This window comes from Petaurus breviceps, unplaced genomic scaffold (genome assembly GCF_028583685.1).
Source record: "Petaurus breviceps papuanus isolate PSGF00001 unplaced genomic scaffold, PetGlider_PUasm1.0 98, whole genome shotgun sequence".
Classification (NCBI taxonomy): domain Eukaryota; kingdom Metazoa; phylum Chordata; class Mammalia; order Diprotodontia; family Petauridae; genus Petaurus; species Petaurus breviceps.
The window spans coordinates 57,059,307-57,074,608 of NW_027187460.1; the positions used below are offsets into that span (position 1 = coordinate 57,059,307).

The following is a 15,302-nucleotide window of genomic DNA, read 5'->3' on the forward strand; positions in this document are numbered from 1 at the left end:
TCCAAGCATTCTGCTAAGTGCTGGAGATAAAAAAGATAATCCCACTCCTCAATAAGTTTACAATCTGATTCCAGCTCTTTCTCTCTGTCTCTGTCTCTCTGTCTCTCTCTCTGTCTCTGTCTCTCTCTCTCCCTCCCTCCCTCTCTCACCCCTTTCTCTTTCTCTCCCCCTCTCTCTCTCCCCACCTTCTCTCTCTCTCTTCCCCCTCTCGCTCCCCCCTTTTCTCTCTCTCTTTCTCTCCCTCTCTCTCCCCCCAGCTCTCTTTTTTCCCCCATTGTTTTTCATTGTCACCATGACCTCTAATCCCTCAATTCTTGGTCCATCATTGCTATACTATTTACACTTTCATCCCTTCACCATGTTTAATCCTTGGTGAACCAGTTTTATTCTCCACCAACCTCTTCTCTTGAGTCTCTTGATCCTATTAAAGATCTTGCCCTGCCAAGCTTCAGCTTCAAATCAGACACACTCATTGCCTTAAACCCTACTCATGTGCTGCTGAATGAAGCTGGAGAAAATCATGAAAACAAGCTAACCAGGTCGGCTACAAAATTATGTTACATAATGTCAACTGGGCCTTCTCTAAGGCAAAAAAATCATTTTACCCATTCCTGATCAATTTACTATCCCTCTCACCACTTGGATTTTTACAAACCTTTTCATTCCTCCTCAAGCCCTCCATAGTGCCCCCTCCTCCCACCCTCTCAGTTCAGTTAATTGATAAAATTGAGGCCATTCCCAAGAACTGACTCATCTGTTCCTCTTCTTCATCTCATATATCTCACATGCCTTCCACCACTATTTCTGTTGTCACTCCTATCTAACATGAAGAGTGGGCCTTCTCTTGCTAAGGCAAATTCTGCTACCTGCTAAAGTGATCCCATTCCATCCTGTATTCTTCAGTAAATTGTCTTCTTCATCATGCCCACTTTCTCATCTTCAGTCTCTTCCTGTCTACTATCTGTTTCCCTACTGCCTAAAAACTTGTTCATGTCTCCCTTATTCTAAAAAATAAATTAGAGGACCATCCATCTTCCCTGATTATTGTCTGATATCTATCCTCTCTTTTACAGCTAAATCCTTAGAAGACTGTCTTTGACTCTCTTTTTATTCTCTGCACTCTAACTTTTGACTTCATCATTCAACTGAAACTGCTCTCTCTATGGCTACAGCGATCTCTTAGTTGCCAAATCTCATGAGCTTTTCTCAATCTTCATTCTTCTTGACCTTTCTGAAGCCTTTGACCCTGTCAATCATCCTCTTCTCTTTTGATACTCTCTTTTCTCTAGGTTTTTTGTGACACTGCTCATTCCTGGCTTTCCCCCTACTTGTCTGACTCTCCTTCTCATTTTTTTTTTTTGCTGGATCTTTATCCAAGTTAAATTAGCTAACTCTGGGTGTCCCTAGGGCTCTGTCATCAAACCTCTTATCTTCTCCCTTGGTACTGTTTGCTTGATGGTCTCATTAGCTCCCATGGATTCAACTATCATCTCTATGCTGATGATTCTCAAATCTAATTGTCCAATCTTACTTGTCTTCTGATCTCCAATCTGACATCTTTAACTGCTTAATGGACCTCTCAAGTTGGATTGTCCCAAAGGCAGCTTAAAATTAACACGTCCAAAACTCAACTCATTATTTCTTCTTTCCAATTTTCTCCTCCTCTAATTTCCCTATTTCTGGCCAGGGTACTACCATCTTTCCAATCACTCAGGCTCACAATCTAGGTCTCCTCCTAGAGTCCTTACTCTCTCACCTCCCCACCCCCCAGTCCAACCAGTTTTCAAGTTCTGTTGTTTCTACCTTCAAACCATCTCTTATATATACCTCCTTCTCTCCTCTGACTTTGCCACCACCCTGGGGTAGATCCTTATTACATCATGCCTGGACTACTGCAAAACCTTCTGATTCATTTCCCTGCCTCAAGTCTCTCCCCATTCCTGTCCATCCTCCCTGCAACTGTCAAGTTGATCTTCCTAAAGTACAAGTCAGATCATATCACCATCCCTACCCCTCCTTATTCAATAAATTCCAATTGTTCCCTATTGGCTCCAGGCTCAAGTATAAAAATCCTCAGTATGATTTTTAAGGACATCTATGACCTGACCCCTTTCTTCTTTTCCAGTCTTCTTAAACTGCAGTCTCTTCCATTTACTGTTATCCAGGAACACTAGCCTACTTTCTGTTCCTTTCATAACACACTTCCTTTTCTGATACTGGGCATTTTCATTGGTTATCCCACATGCCTAGAATGTTCTCCCTCTTCATCTCTACCTCCCGGCTTTCTTCCTGGCTTCCTTCAAGTCTCACCTAAACTCCTACCTTCCCCTAGAAACCTTTCCAAGTACTTTTTAATTCTAGTGCTTTTTCTTTGAGATGATTTCTATTATATCCAATATTTATTCTGTTTGTATACAATTATTTGTATGGTGAACTGTTTCAGTTAAGTGATCAGGTTAGAAACCAGAATGCAAAAGACTTAAGAGTAAGTAAAAGATGAGAACATGGAGACAGCAAATGCAGAAAGCTTTTTCAAATAGTCTGGCTGAGCAAGTAAGGAGAGTTTTAGTATGATAAGTTTGAGGGAAAAGTAGGTTCTAGGATGGGGGAAACTTGTGTGAGGGAAATAGCAGAGCAACCAATTGATAAGAAGAAGTCAAAGATTTGTGGGGGAGATAATTGAGAACATAATCAACTGAAGAAAACAGGAGGGGATGAGATAAAGTAAACATTTAGATGGGTTGGCCATGGAAAGGAGGAAAGCCACTTACCTGTTAGAGACTGGAAAAATAAGGAGACCAGAACATGATATCAAGGGATTTTGAGATGGAACTAATGAGACAAGGAGCTCAAGTCCAGTGGTCTTAATGTTTTTCAATAAAGTAAGGAGTATGGTCCTCAGTGAGAGAGAAAGGGTAAGAGAAGCAGATAGGCAGACACAGAGAGACAGAGACAGAGAGATAGACAGAGAGACGGAGACAGAGAGAGAGAGAAAGGAGGCTTGAGAAGGGAAGAGGAGGCTTAGAATAACTTCTGTGGGGAATAATATGGGGAATCAATTTGGGAAGACTAAAAGGACTGTCTTACTGAGGTCAGGGCCCAGTTGAAATTGGGTAACACGGATTTGTAATGTAACCAGTTGTAATGGGAATGTAAATTTTAAAGATCTTCCCTGCCCCTAGGCTAAAGTGCACCTGGAGCCTGGGGTGGGAGGCTTGTTTTTCAGTAGATACTTTTTGATTGGCCAGTGGGTCAATAAGGTGGTTACATTCTCTGAGCCAGGAGAAGGCTATATAAGCCCTGATGTGTAGCTTTGTTTTGGGGCTCACTTTGAGAAGTGTTCTGTGATTTGATGAAACTCTGGAAAGCCGTTGTCCAGAGCCCCCCGGCTTTGAAACCCAGATGTTGTTTGGTATGGATGTAATGGTTGGACAGTTTGGAAATCTGTCTACTTGATCTGTTTCTGTCTTGATAATTCTGCCTGTATACTCTGAAGTTCGGGGTGCTGACCTCTTTCCCCTGAACGAGGTAAACGATATATGTTTGACTGATTAAAGTAAGCTTGTTAACCCACTTTGAGTTGCTTTCCTTTATCAAAGCAGATCCAAGAACCTGTATTGGCAGCCACCCTGAGGACGCTTAGGGTGCTTGCTGCTACACCAGTCTGCAACAGTCTTGAGACTTTCTTCACCCTTGTTCAGCATCTCATGTGGAAGAGTGAAGCAGGTGGACAGTGTGAGTAATCTAGGGCTTAGATTTGGCAAAGGAAGAGCACCAATAGGACTAGGGGGAAAGTGATTCAAGAGCACATAGCAGCGTAAAGCTTAAATGCCAAAAGTTGGGTTGAGGTTGGAGAGAGAGAAACTAGAAGTCAGAGTTTGGGTAACTGTCAGAAAATACTGGAGGGTAGATGGAATGGAGGTCTCAGAGCATGAAGAAAAGATGTAGGGGGAAGCTAGGTGGCATAGTGAATAGAGTACCGGCCCTGGAGTCAGGAGGACCTTAGTTCAAATCCAGCCTCAGACACTTGACACACTTATTAGCTGTGTGACCTTGGGCAAGTCACTCAACCCCAATTGCCTTGCCTTCCCCCCTCCAAAAAAACTTAATAATAATAAAAATAAAACAAAAAAAGATGTAGGAGAGGTGAAGCATAGTGAGAAGTGAGATGATAGGAGTATGATAACTATGGAAATGTATTTCAATATTTCTAAATTGGCAAGTGGAATACTCATGGGTAATGGAGAGATTTACTGTGTGACCATTCTTATATATGACTAAGTTAGAGTGAAGAAATAGGTCATATGATTGAGAAGATTGAGGAAATAAGAGGTTAGGGAATTTGAAGCACATCTACATGGATATTAAAAATCTTTAGTATAGACTCATAATAGAAAATGCTATCCACAAGCAGAGAAAGAGCTATGTATGGAGTCTGAACGCAGATCAAAGCATACTATTTTCTCTTTTTTTTTTTGGTTTGTTTTTGTTCTTTCTTTCTCAAGGTTTTTCCCTTTTGTTCTAATTCTTCTTTCATGACTAATGTGGAAATGTCTAAGATGATTGTGTGTGTACAGCTCAGATTATATGCCATCTTGGGGAGGGAAGGAGAGGGGGAAATTTAGAACTCAAAATCTTATAAAAGTGAATGTTGAAAACTAAAAATTAATTAATCAAGAATTGTTTAAAAAAGTATTTAGTATAAAGACAGAAGTATGAGAGTACATTTGATGATGGTGAAATCCCCAAGAAAGGAGAGAGAATGACCTAGAGGTTGATATATTTGAACTACCATAATTTTGATTGGGTGGAAATTTTTAATTGAGTAGCTTTCAAAAGAAGAAAAAATGCTATGGAAAAAACAAAGTATAAGTCTAGAAGTGACAATGCTGAGCAAGGAGTATTTTGTCTACCCCTCCAGGACCAGTATGATTGGTGTTGTGAGTGAAGATACAGCCAGAATTACTGCAGAGGATAAACAAAGATACAGGACCATCAGAGGAGAGAATGGTCTCAGTAACTGTTGATAGATGGAAAGAATGTGAAAGAAATAGGTCTAAGATGAAGCACAGTTTGTTCACTATAGAATAGAAATTCCAGAGGGCACTGTGGAAGGGGTGGACAGAGTGGAACTCGGGATTAAGAAAGATAGGATTGAGAGGGATGGGGATGAGAGAACACAAGAAAGAACAGGGGATAGGTTTTTCTTCCTTGGTCAGTGTTTATATATAAACACAGAGAGAGAAATAGGAGAAAGTACAGTGGGTAGGAGATGAGTAGAGAAGCTTATAGGCTCCAAGGGCTGTTTCAGAAGGAAGTGTCTTTCTTCACTTAGAAGATTAATGGAAAAATATGGGATGTTTGCAGGAGGGAGGGGTTGTTACATTCATACTCCATTCTATTCATATAACAATTTATTCACTCATTCCCTGGTCAGTAGACTCTATTTTGTTTCTAATTTCTAGGTACCTTTTCATGGCCTCCACACATTTTATTTGCATCTCATTTTTAAATGAAAAATGAGAAGGGGCAGCTAGGTAGCACAGTGAGTAAAACTCTGGCCCCAGAGTCAGGAGGACCCAAGTTCGGTTCCAGCCTCAGATACTTAACACACACACACAAAACTAGCCATGTAAACTTCGGCAAGTTACTTAACCCCAATTGCCCTCCAAAAGGCAAAAAAAAAAAAAAAAAAAGAGAGAGAGAAGGAAGAATGATTAAAATATACTCTGTGATTTGACATTTCACATTTGTTTTTGAGAAAAAATACTGGAGCCCTTAACCTGTTAAGTTGGATGAAAAGATGGAGATAATTTCTGTAAATTTAGGCAAACTTTTGTAATCTGAGCTTGTAAATCCTTTTCTTTCTTCAAGCCCAGATACTTAAAGTGGTCTTGTAGTTTGATTGAATTCTCTAAAACTTTTTTTAAAAATCGTTTTTGCCTTGGGAAAGCCAGCAAATATCTTATCTTGTGAGAGCAACCTTCACACAGAGAAGAAAGATTAATGTGAGCTCCTGGATAAACAGAACAGCATTTGCTCAACAATTTGGCTGATGGTTATAAATTGTAAAGCAACGTGATGTGGTGCTGTTGGCACAATTTGGAAGATTTTCTGTAGAAAAGTATATAAGGTCTTTATCTTTCTTCCTCTGAGGCCAGCAGGCATGGAACCAGCCATGGTCTCTGAGTCACAGAGGGCTTGCATGTGAGACCTGATTCTGGTGCTAACTAGCTTTGTGACTTTAGAGAAGTTTCTCTGAGTCCCCAAGAATCAGATTCCTTTGCTATAAAAAGAGATTAAGACCTCTTAGGCCATGTACTTCTCAAGGTTGTGAAGAAAGAATATTATACATATTATAAATTGAATTGAATAGTTCTTTTATAATAACAATATAATTATATGATGATAAACAATATAACAATAAATATCAATTGAATAATATTGAATATTATAAATATTATAAAGTGCTTTCTGAATGTAAGCATATAATCCATTGTTATAATATATTACAACAATAAACTCAAAGGTCATCGAATCATGGACAATTCTTATAGCTAATAGGAACCATTCAATTAAAGGAACATCTGCTGCAAGTTTATAGGGAAGTAGAGAAGTGAGAGTTATTTGTACTATACAAATAGTACAGGTCAATAAGGAAGATGCTTTTGTTTGACAGTTGAGCCCAGAAATCTTGGGGTTTGGACTTTCTAGTTATTAATAAATTGAGTCATGATAATAACTAAAATCTGTCATTGTTATTCTTATTATAATTATAAAGGGTTTTAAATGCCAAAAAGAGAACTTTATATTTTATCCTGGAGGCAACAGGGAACCATCAAAGCTTCTTGAGCAGGAGAGCAACATGCTTAGACTGGTGCTTCCAGACATTATCTCATCACAGGTCTAAACTTCTCTGCCTAAGAAGCTTTCAGTGGCTCCCTATTACCTCTAGGATAAAATACAAATTCTACTGCTTTGTATTTAAAACCCTTCATAATCTGACTACAATATATCAATCTTGCCAGGATGATTACTCATTGAACTCTAAATCCCAATGAAACTCTTCTACTTACTGTCTGCCCCGCCCCCCCCCCCCCCAAAATAGTATTTCATTTGCTGTCTCCATGTCTTTGCCCAGGATGTTTCCCACACCTAGAATACTCTCATTTCTTACCTCTGCCTATCAGAACACCCTAGAAGGCTCAGCTTGAGTGCTGCTTCCTACATGAGACCTTTCCTGTTTTCACTCAGTTGCTAGTCTTCCATCCTCCCCTCAAATGACTTCTCATTATTTTTGTCTCGACTTATTAGGCTGTGTCTTATCTCTTCCCAGTAGAATGTAAACTTGTTGAGGGCAGAGACTGCTTTGTGTTTGCCTTTTAATGCCTGTTGCTAGTCAAAAGTAGGTGTTTCCTAAATTGTTTTTAATTAAATTTAGCATAAGCATTATAGTTATTATTATGTCCATTTTATAGATAAGAAAATTGGGTATCAGAGAGGTTAAATAAATTACTTTGACTGAGTTATACTCCTAGTATCAAAGGCAGGATTTAAAGGTAATTTCATTAACTTTGCTAATGAAAACCTAACCTAAACCACTGGATCTTCTCTTCTTATCAATGTATATTTTTTGTCCTTCCAGAAACTGAAACCATTAGCAAGGAGATTAAAAAAAAAAAAAACTGACTGTGAGTTGTCAATGCCTAGCCTTTTGATAGGTTCATAATACATAATTGTTCATTTGTCCTCTTGATGCTAACCATTAATTTGAATGGATTCCAAGATGATGTGTGTTGAACAAGACTGATTTAACTACTTTTTGGATTGACTTGACTGCTCATATTAATCAAGAGGCTAACTGGTGTGTGTGTGTGTGTGTGTGTGTGTGTGTGTGTGTGTGTGTGCACGCAGATGTAGCCTAAGTATATCATGAAGAAAATGCTCATTTTGGGATGTCCAAATAAATGAAGAATTCTTCTGAACTAGTGAAATTTTCCTGACCTAACTTATAGTCTCTTTTAAAGAGGACAGTGGATGTTAAGTATTCAAGTTTTCAAGACAGACAAGACAAAACACAGTCAGAGACAAATATTCTGTTGAAGCTGTACTTACGTCTCCTTTGTGCCACACAGTGGATCTGGAAGCAGAGTTTTCAGCTTTAAATCCTGCCTTGGCTCTCATCTCTATAACTATGCAAGACCATTCCTTTGCAGGGCCTCAGTTTCTTCACCTGTAAAATGAAGGGGTTGGATGAGGGGATCTCTAAGCTTCCTACCAGCCTGAAGTCCTATTATATAACTACTATCCTTCCAAGTCCCTGTGACTCTTGATATAGTACTGGAAAAAGGAACTACATATGATCACAAATTCACATCACCATGAATCAACCTCTTGATTTCCCCAAACAAGTGACTAAGCCCTTTTAGTTTTGACAAAGAAACATTAGAGAATAAATCATTTAGAGGACCCCCAAATCATTTGGTCCCTAGCCTCTTCCTCCATTTAGAATATATGAGTTATACAAACCCAAGGAACAGATAATACAGAAACCTGAGTTCAGAAAATTTAAAACCATGGTTTTAATTAATTAATTTTAAATTTAATTTGTTATATTAATTTAATTAATTAATCCTAGAATTAGAAGATGCCTCAGAAGTCATCTTCTATATTCTATGCAAGATAGGAATTGGAGATATTATTGGAAAATTACAGAACAAACCAAAATGAGAAGATAAGTGCATATACCGTGTTTCCCCGATAATAAGACACTGTATTATTATTTTTTTTGGAAAGAAAAACACCAGAGGGCTTATTTTCAGGGGAGGGCTTATGTTGTCCTGCCTCAGCTCTCCTCCGTGGCACTGCTCTCAATGGTGCCAGCAAGCAAATCACTGGGGAAGGGGGACGGTGCATACAGAGGGTACCATAATGTAGCGTGTAGCGCAGGGGATCACCTTCACTACAGTAGCAATCTCAATAGGGCTTATTTTCAGGGGAGGGTTTATTTTAGAGGAATCTTACACAGTAAGGGGAGGGCTTATTTTCGGGATAGGTCTTATTATCGGGAAAACACGGTATGAATACACATATTAAAGATAGAGACATAGGTGATATATGTGTGTATGAGTGTGTGTATTGGAGGGAGAACAGACCTGCAATTTTACTACAGAGGAAATTCTCAATGAAGAATTTCTCTGCTAACTCATATTGGTAAATCTTTTGTAGCTCATGGTCTTAGAGAGATGTCTGAAGCCCTGAGGGGCTAAGTGATTTAGTCAGCATGTGTCAGAAGCAGGACTTAAATGAAGGTGTCCCCAATAATGAGGGCAGATCTCCATTCATCATACCATGCTGACTCATCTTAGTCAAACTACAAGTTGTATTTTTTTTTAAAGGTCAATAAATAAAAAAGGAATTCAAGCTTGGGTCTCTCCTAACTCCAATTCAAGCACCTTTTCATCACACTTCTGACCTTTCAGAGCTATTTACAACTTGGTGAGAATGAAGGATTTGTCAGCAAGTTTTAATAGGGAATTTGGGAAAGAGTACTCTCAACCTAGGGGTTAGGGAGAGAGGGTAGGAGGGAGTTTTACTCAGGGTAATATATAATGGGAAGACTGGTCCCAAAATGGCACTCTATATTTCTAAATTTTGCCTAAGACTAATTCTGGCTAGGAAAAAAATCTTACAATGATTTTTAAATTTGTCTTATTTTGTTTTTAGTAGATCTTAATTGTTATCTTTTGCTTTTCCATCACCTACATTTTTACCTGTATGTTTTTCTATCACTGTCCCAGCAGCCAGTTCATACTGGAAATACCTCTACCTTTGGGTATTGGTAAGTTTTTGCCCAGGACCACCACTTAAGGAAGCACTCCTGGCCATGCATAGTCATTTCTGGCTTTTTGAATTCTGTAGACTTCTCCATTTGCCCCACATAGGTGCCTCTCCCTGACCTTTGCTCTCTAGTTTTCCTTTATGCATTATCTTCCTCTATTAGAATGTAAACTTCTTGAAGGTAAGAACTATCTTTTTTTTGCTTCAGTTTCTATTTCCAGAGTTTAGCATTGTATCAGACTCATAATAAGTACTTAATTGATACTTGATCTACCAAATGATATAATCTATCCAATTATCTCTATTTCTCCTCCTAAAGCCTTCTCTTAAAATAATTTTTAAAAAGAAAAGGAAAAATGTTCCATCAAAGTCATATTGAAAAATTGAATATTGCAAGTAGCATTCCTTATGCCCCACCCCCACATCATCAGAGAAAGTAGTAGACCCCGGGTGCCTTGTCACATCTCTCTTTGTAGTATAATTTCACAATATTCTGTTTCAAATTTTCCACTGTTATTTTATGCATTTATATTGTCATAGTAATTGTGTATATTGTTTTTCTGATTCTACTAGTTTAAACATCATCCCCTGATAATTAAACTCTGAACACCTCCCTATGTAACAAATCCTAAAGTTATTGCTCATTCCCTTGCATTGAATAATATTTATTGAACATGTGTATATTTACATACACACACACATATCCAAATGATGGGGGTCAGGATCCCAATAGGTTCAGCAGGAATTCTGATCTTATCTAAGACCAGAAAACCTTCAATATTGTCTGGAAAGAATTCAAGGTCTCAGGCTTAATTGGAGTGAGAGTTGTAGAAGTTTATTGTTATGCTTCCATGAGAGGCGGGCAAGAGTCCTTTAGGGGACCTGCAAGTGAGAGGGGTACATGCTTTTACCTTTAAAGGGTAGGGCTGCCATTGTCAGGGCTGACCAGACAGGAGGGGCCTCAATGCATAGACAAAGGTTAGAGCAGACCAAGAGGAGCATGTGAATAGATAAGATTTGGGCCAGGCCAAAGGAGACAAAAGGCAAGGATAAAGGAGGGTGTGGGCCAGGCCCAGAAGAAATGAAGAGATTAAGTAAGAACAAAGGGGTCACCAGGACCTAGGTGGAGTGTGGGATAGGGAGAAGGGGCAGACCTCAAGGGTGGGAAAGGACAAATTGCAGTTACAACTTCACAGACTGGTTTTACAAGTTGGTTTGACCTAGATCCCAGGTACCCCATCACATATATATGACAATATTAAATTTCAAAATGTGGAAATTCTTTATTATTTTAAAACTGAATGGCCAGTAGGAAAAAACCCCACAGCTCTGACATTTGAAACATGTATGCCCTTGGGTAAGCCACTTCATCTTTATGGGCCTCATTTTCTTCCTCTGTAAAATCATAGGAGTGGACTGGGTCCTCTGAAAAATTGTGATCCTTGTATTGTAAAATAGAAGGGGTACAGTCTAATAGAGCTATTCAGACTGAAGGAAGTGCCACCCTCTGAGGCCAAGGAGATGCTGGTGCTGATATTTAAATCAATCACTCAAGCATTTAGTAAATTTTATTATGTGTCAGACACTGGGCTAAGCCCAAAGACACAACTTAAACAAACAAACAAACAAACCAGATAGTCTTTGCCCTCAAGGAGTTTATATATATATATATATATATATTTTAAAGCAATTGGGGTTAAGTAACTTGCTCAAGGTTACAAGGCCAGGTGTTTCTGGGTGGGTGTAAGTGTCTGAGCCCGGGATTCAATCTCCAGGTCTTCTCAACACTGGAGCCGGTGCTCTTACTCGCTGTGCTACCTGGCCACCCAAGGAGCTTATATTAATATAGATAATAGTATATATAGGAGAGTGATCTGGGTGGAGTGTTTTGTTCTTGGAAATCAGGGGGGATGGTGAATGGCATCATAAAATAGTCAATTGGTCAATAAGCATGTAGGCCTTGCCAGGAGGGGTGCCAAGTGCTGGGGATACAAAAGGGACAAAAGACAGCACCTGCCCTCGAGGAATTTACCTTTGAATGGAAGACAACATGCAAGTAAACATATATGAAGCAAGTTATATACAGGATAAATAAGAAATAAATAAAAGAGGGAAATCACTGGAGTTAAGAGGGGATGAGGAAGGTTTCCTGCTGGAGGAGAGATTTTAATTGGGACTTAAAGGAAACCATAGAGGTCAGTAACCTTAGCAAAGGAAGGGAGAGCATTCCAGGTGTGGTCAGGGGTTAGGGGGAGGGGCAGCCAGAGAAAATGCCTAGAGAACAGAGATGGAGTTTCTTATGTATGGAACAGCCAGAAAGCCAGTGTTGCTGGATGGGAGAATATGTGTTGGAAAGTAAGGTAAGACTGGAAATATAACGTGGGCTAGGTTAGGAAGGACTTTGAATGCCTAAACACCATTTTGTATTTGCTACTGGAGGCAATGGGAAGCCACGGGAGTTTATTGAGTAGGGGAGTGACACAAATGGACCTACATTTTAGGAAAATCACTTTGATGGCTTAATGGAGGATGGATTGGGGGGAGAGAATTGAGACAAGTAAATCCCATCACCAGACAAAAACAGTTCAAGTGTGAGGTGATAAGGGTCTGTACCAGGGTCATGGCAATAGCAGAGTTGGGGAATAAAGGGATATATTTAAGAGAGAAAGGTGAAATTGACAAGCCTTGGCAATAGATGGGCAAATATATGTGGTGTGAGACATAGTGAGGAATTGAAGGTAACACCTAGGTTACAAGCCTGGCTGACTGGGAAAATAGTGATGTCCTGAACAGCAATAGGTCATTTCAGAGGGAGTGGGAGGGTGTAGGGGGAAGATAATGAATTCAATTTTGGACATGTTTTAAGTTGTCTCCTGACCATTCAATTTAAGATGTCTAAAAGGCAGTTGGAGATGTGAGAGTGGAGGTCAGCAGAGAGAGTAGGGCAGCTTAGATTGTTTTGAGAATAAGCATAGAGATGGAAATTAAGTCCATGGGAGCTGATGAGATCACCAAGTAAAGTAGTATAGAGGGAGAAGAAAAGAGGGCCCAGAACAGAACCATAGGGATACCTATGGTTAGATGGAGTAGTCTGGCTGAGGATCCAGTAGAGGAAACTGCTGGGTAAGTAGAAGAATGAGGATAGAGGAGTGCCCTGAAAATCTAGAAAGAAGAGAATATCAAGGAACAAAGGGTGATCAACAATGTCAAAGACCACAGAGAGGTCAAGAAGAATGAGGATTGAGAGGTCATTGGATTTGACAGTTACTGTTAACTTTGGAGAGAGCAGTTTTAGAGGGATGATGAAGTCAGAAGATGTTTTGTAAGGGGGTGGCTAGGTGGCACAGTGAATAGAGCACTGGCCCTGGAGTCAGGAGGACCTGAGTTCAAATCTGGCCTAAGACACTTAACACAAAAACTAGCCATGTGACCTTGGGCAAGTCACTTAACCTAATTGCCCTCCAAAGAGAAAAAAAAAGATATTTTGTAGAAGGATAAGAATAGAGGAGAGAAAGTAGATGGCTTTATCCATCTTCCATCCAGCAGTTTAGCCACAAAAAACAGAACTCTAGTATTTGAATCCAGATCCTCAGACTTTAAGTCACTCTACTGCCTGAATCTGAGAAATCTTGATTTTCTTTCTTGTGAATAAATGGCATTTTTTCTTCCCTTCAGGCAGGAACAATTTCCCTTTTGAGGATCATTTTGAAATGAATTTTCTTCCAATAAAAATTGTAAGGGTAAAGAAGAAAAGGTTAAGTTAGAATAAAAGAGATATTAAAGACAGAAAATATTTTCTTGCAAACTAGGTCAGACAAATTATTTATTAAGTGAATAGCTTTTCTTCCCAATACCCTCTCCTCTCCTTTGCTCAGTGGCTAAACCCTGGAATATTCCAGTAAACCACATCATTAGCCTATGAAGAAGATGAATACATGTCATCCAGCATTATTTTAAAAAGTCACTTTTAGTTTTTGTTCCTGCTATTTTTGTTGTTATTGTTACTGACAGGTAGATATAACAAAGGCAGGGATTTTGACCTGGAGGGGAGAGGTAATGATTTTCCTTTCTTCCCCTAGCTTTTGTTCTTGCTCATTTAGAGTTTGCCAATAAAAGAGGATATTGGTAGTGAGTGTACTGTAGTACTATCTGCCATAATTTCTGCATCTATTTTGGGGTCAGAGTCCCCAGAATTTTTTAGAGGTGGGGGGGAGGAAGGGGGAAAGCAGAAGAGCAGGATGCCCATCAAGCAACCTATTTGATAGAAAATCTAAGTTTAAATACAGCCTTTAGACTTCCTATCAGGAAGATTTTCTAGGGACCTATTAGTGAGAGATGATAATTCAGGTGCTGTAGATTAGAACTTGTCCCAAACTGGAATATACCAGTTAAGGAGGTACTTAGTATATTCTCTGAAAAATCTGAAGGTTTTCATGGAGGGACTTTAGATGATCATTTATATGGGCTAATAAAGATAAAATTCAGTCTTTGAGTAGGGGTTATAATTGTTGCTGTTGTTCAATTGTGTCTGACTCTATATTACCCCACAGACTTATTTTTTGTCCATGGGATTTTCTTGGCAAAGATACTGGAGTTGTTTGCCATTTCCTTTTCCACTGTGTCCCCATTTTACAGATGAGGAACTGAGGCAAATAGGGGTTAAGTGACTTGCCCAGGGTCACACAGTTAGCAAGTGTGTGAAGCCAGATGTGAATTCAGATCTTTCTGACTCTAAGCCCAGTGCTCTATCTACTGTGCCACCTACCTGGCCTTGGTGTAGTCAACAGGATGCCCATATATAATTATTGCAATAACATTTGAATATCCACTATACTTTGTATGGGATAATAATAGTTCACATTCACATTAGTATTTCTTCTCTGCAACATTGTGAGGGGGTTGATTTAAATGTCATTATCTCCATTTCATACATAAGAAAACTGAGGCTTAGAAGTATTTTAAATATGATGATAACATTATTTTTATAGTGCTTTAAAATTTGTGAAGTGCTTTACAAATATTATCACATTTTATTCTCACAACAACCATAGGGGGTAGGTGCTTTCCTTATCCTCATTTTACAGTTGAGGCAGATAGCAGTGAAGTGACTTGCCCAGGATCACACAGCTACCAAGTGTCTGGGGTTGGATTCGAGCTCAGATCTTCCTGATTCCAAGGTCAGTGCTCTAGCCACTGTGCCACCTAACTGCCTATAATATGCATAACAGTTGGTAAAAGGTGAACTGGGATGTGAACAGAGACCTTCTTACGATGTCTAATCATCTTCTCACTCAACTGTAAATAACAGAAAAAGTTTAAACCCTATCATTTGTCTCTGCCTCTTCCTCCACAGACCTGTAGAGGAAAAGGCTTTCATAGAAAATATACATATGAATGCATACATATGTGTGTATGTATGTATATATACACATACATGTGTGTGTGGTTTTATCATCTAGGTT

At 39.2% G+C, this 15,302-nt stretch overlaps 1 protein-coding gene across 1 annotated transcript in view; it reads right to left on the bottom strand.

The window, feature by feature from the left end:
* Nucleotides 1-15,302, bottom strand: part of DCSTAMP (dendrocyte expressed seven transmembrane protein) — a 63,078-nt gene that overhangs the window by 33,143 nt on the left and 14,633 nt on the right. The window contains exon 4 of the mRNA XM_069081008.1: nucleotides 8,116-8,233. The gene's annotated coding sequence lies outside the window, so the exon portion shown is untranslated. The remainder of the gene's footprint in view (nucleotides 1-8,115; nucleotides 8,234-15,302) is intronic.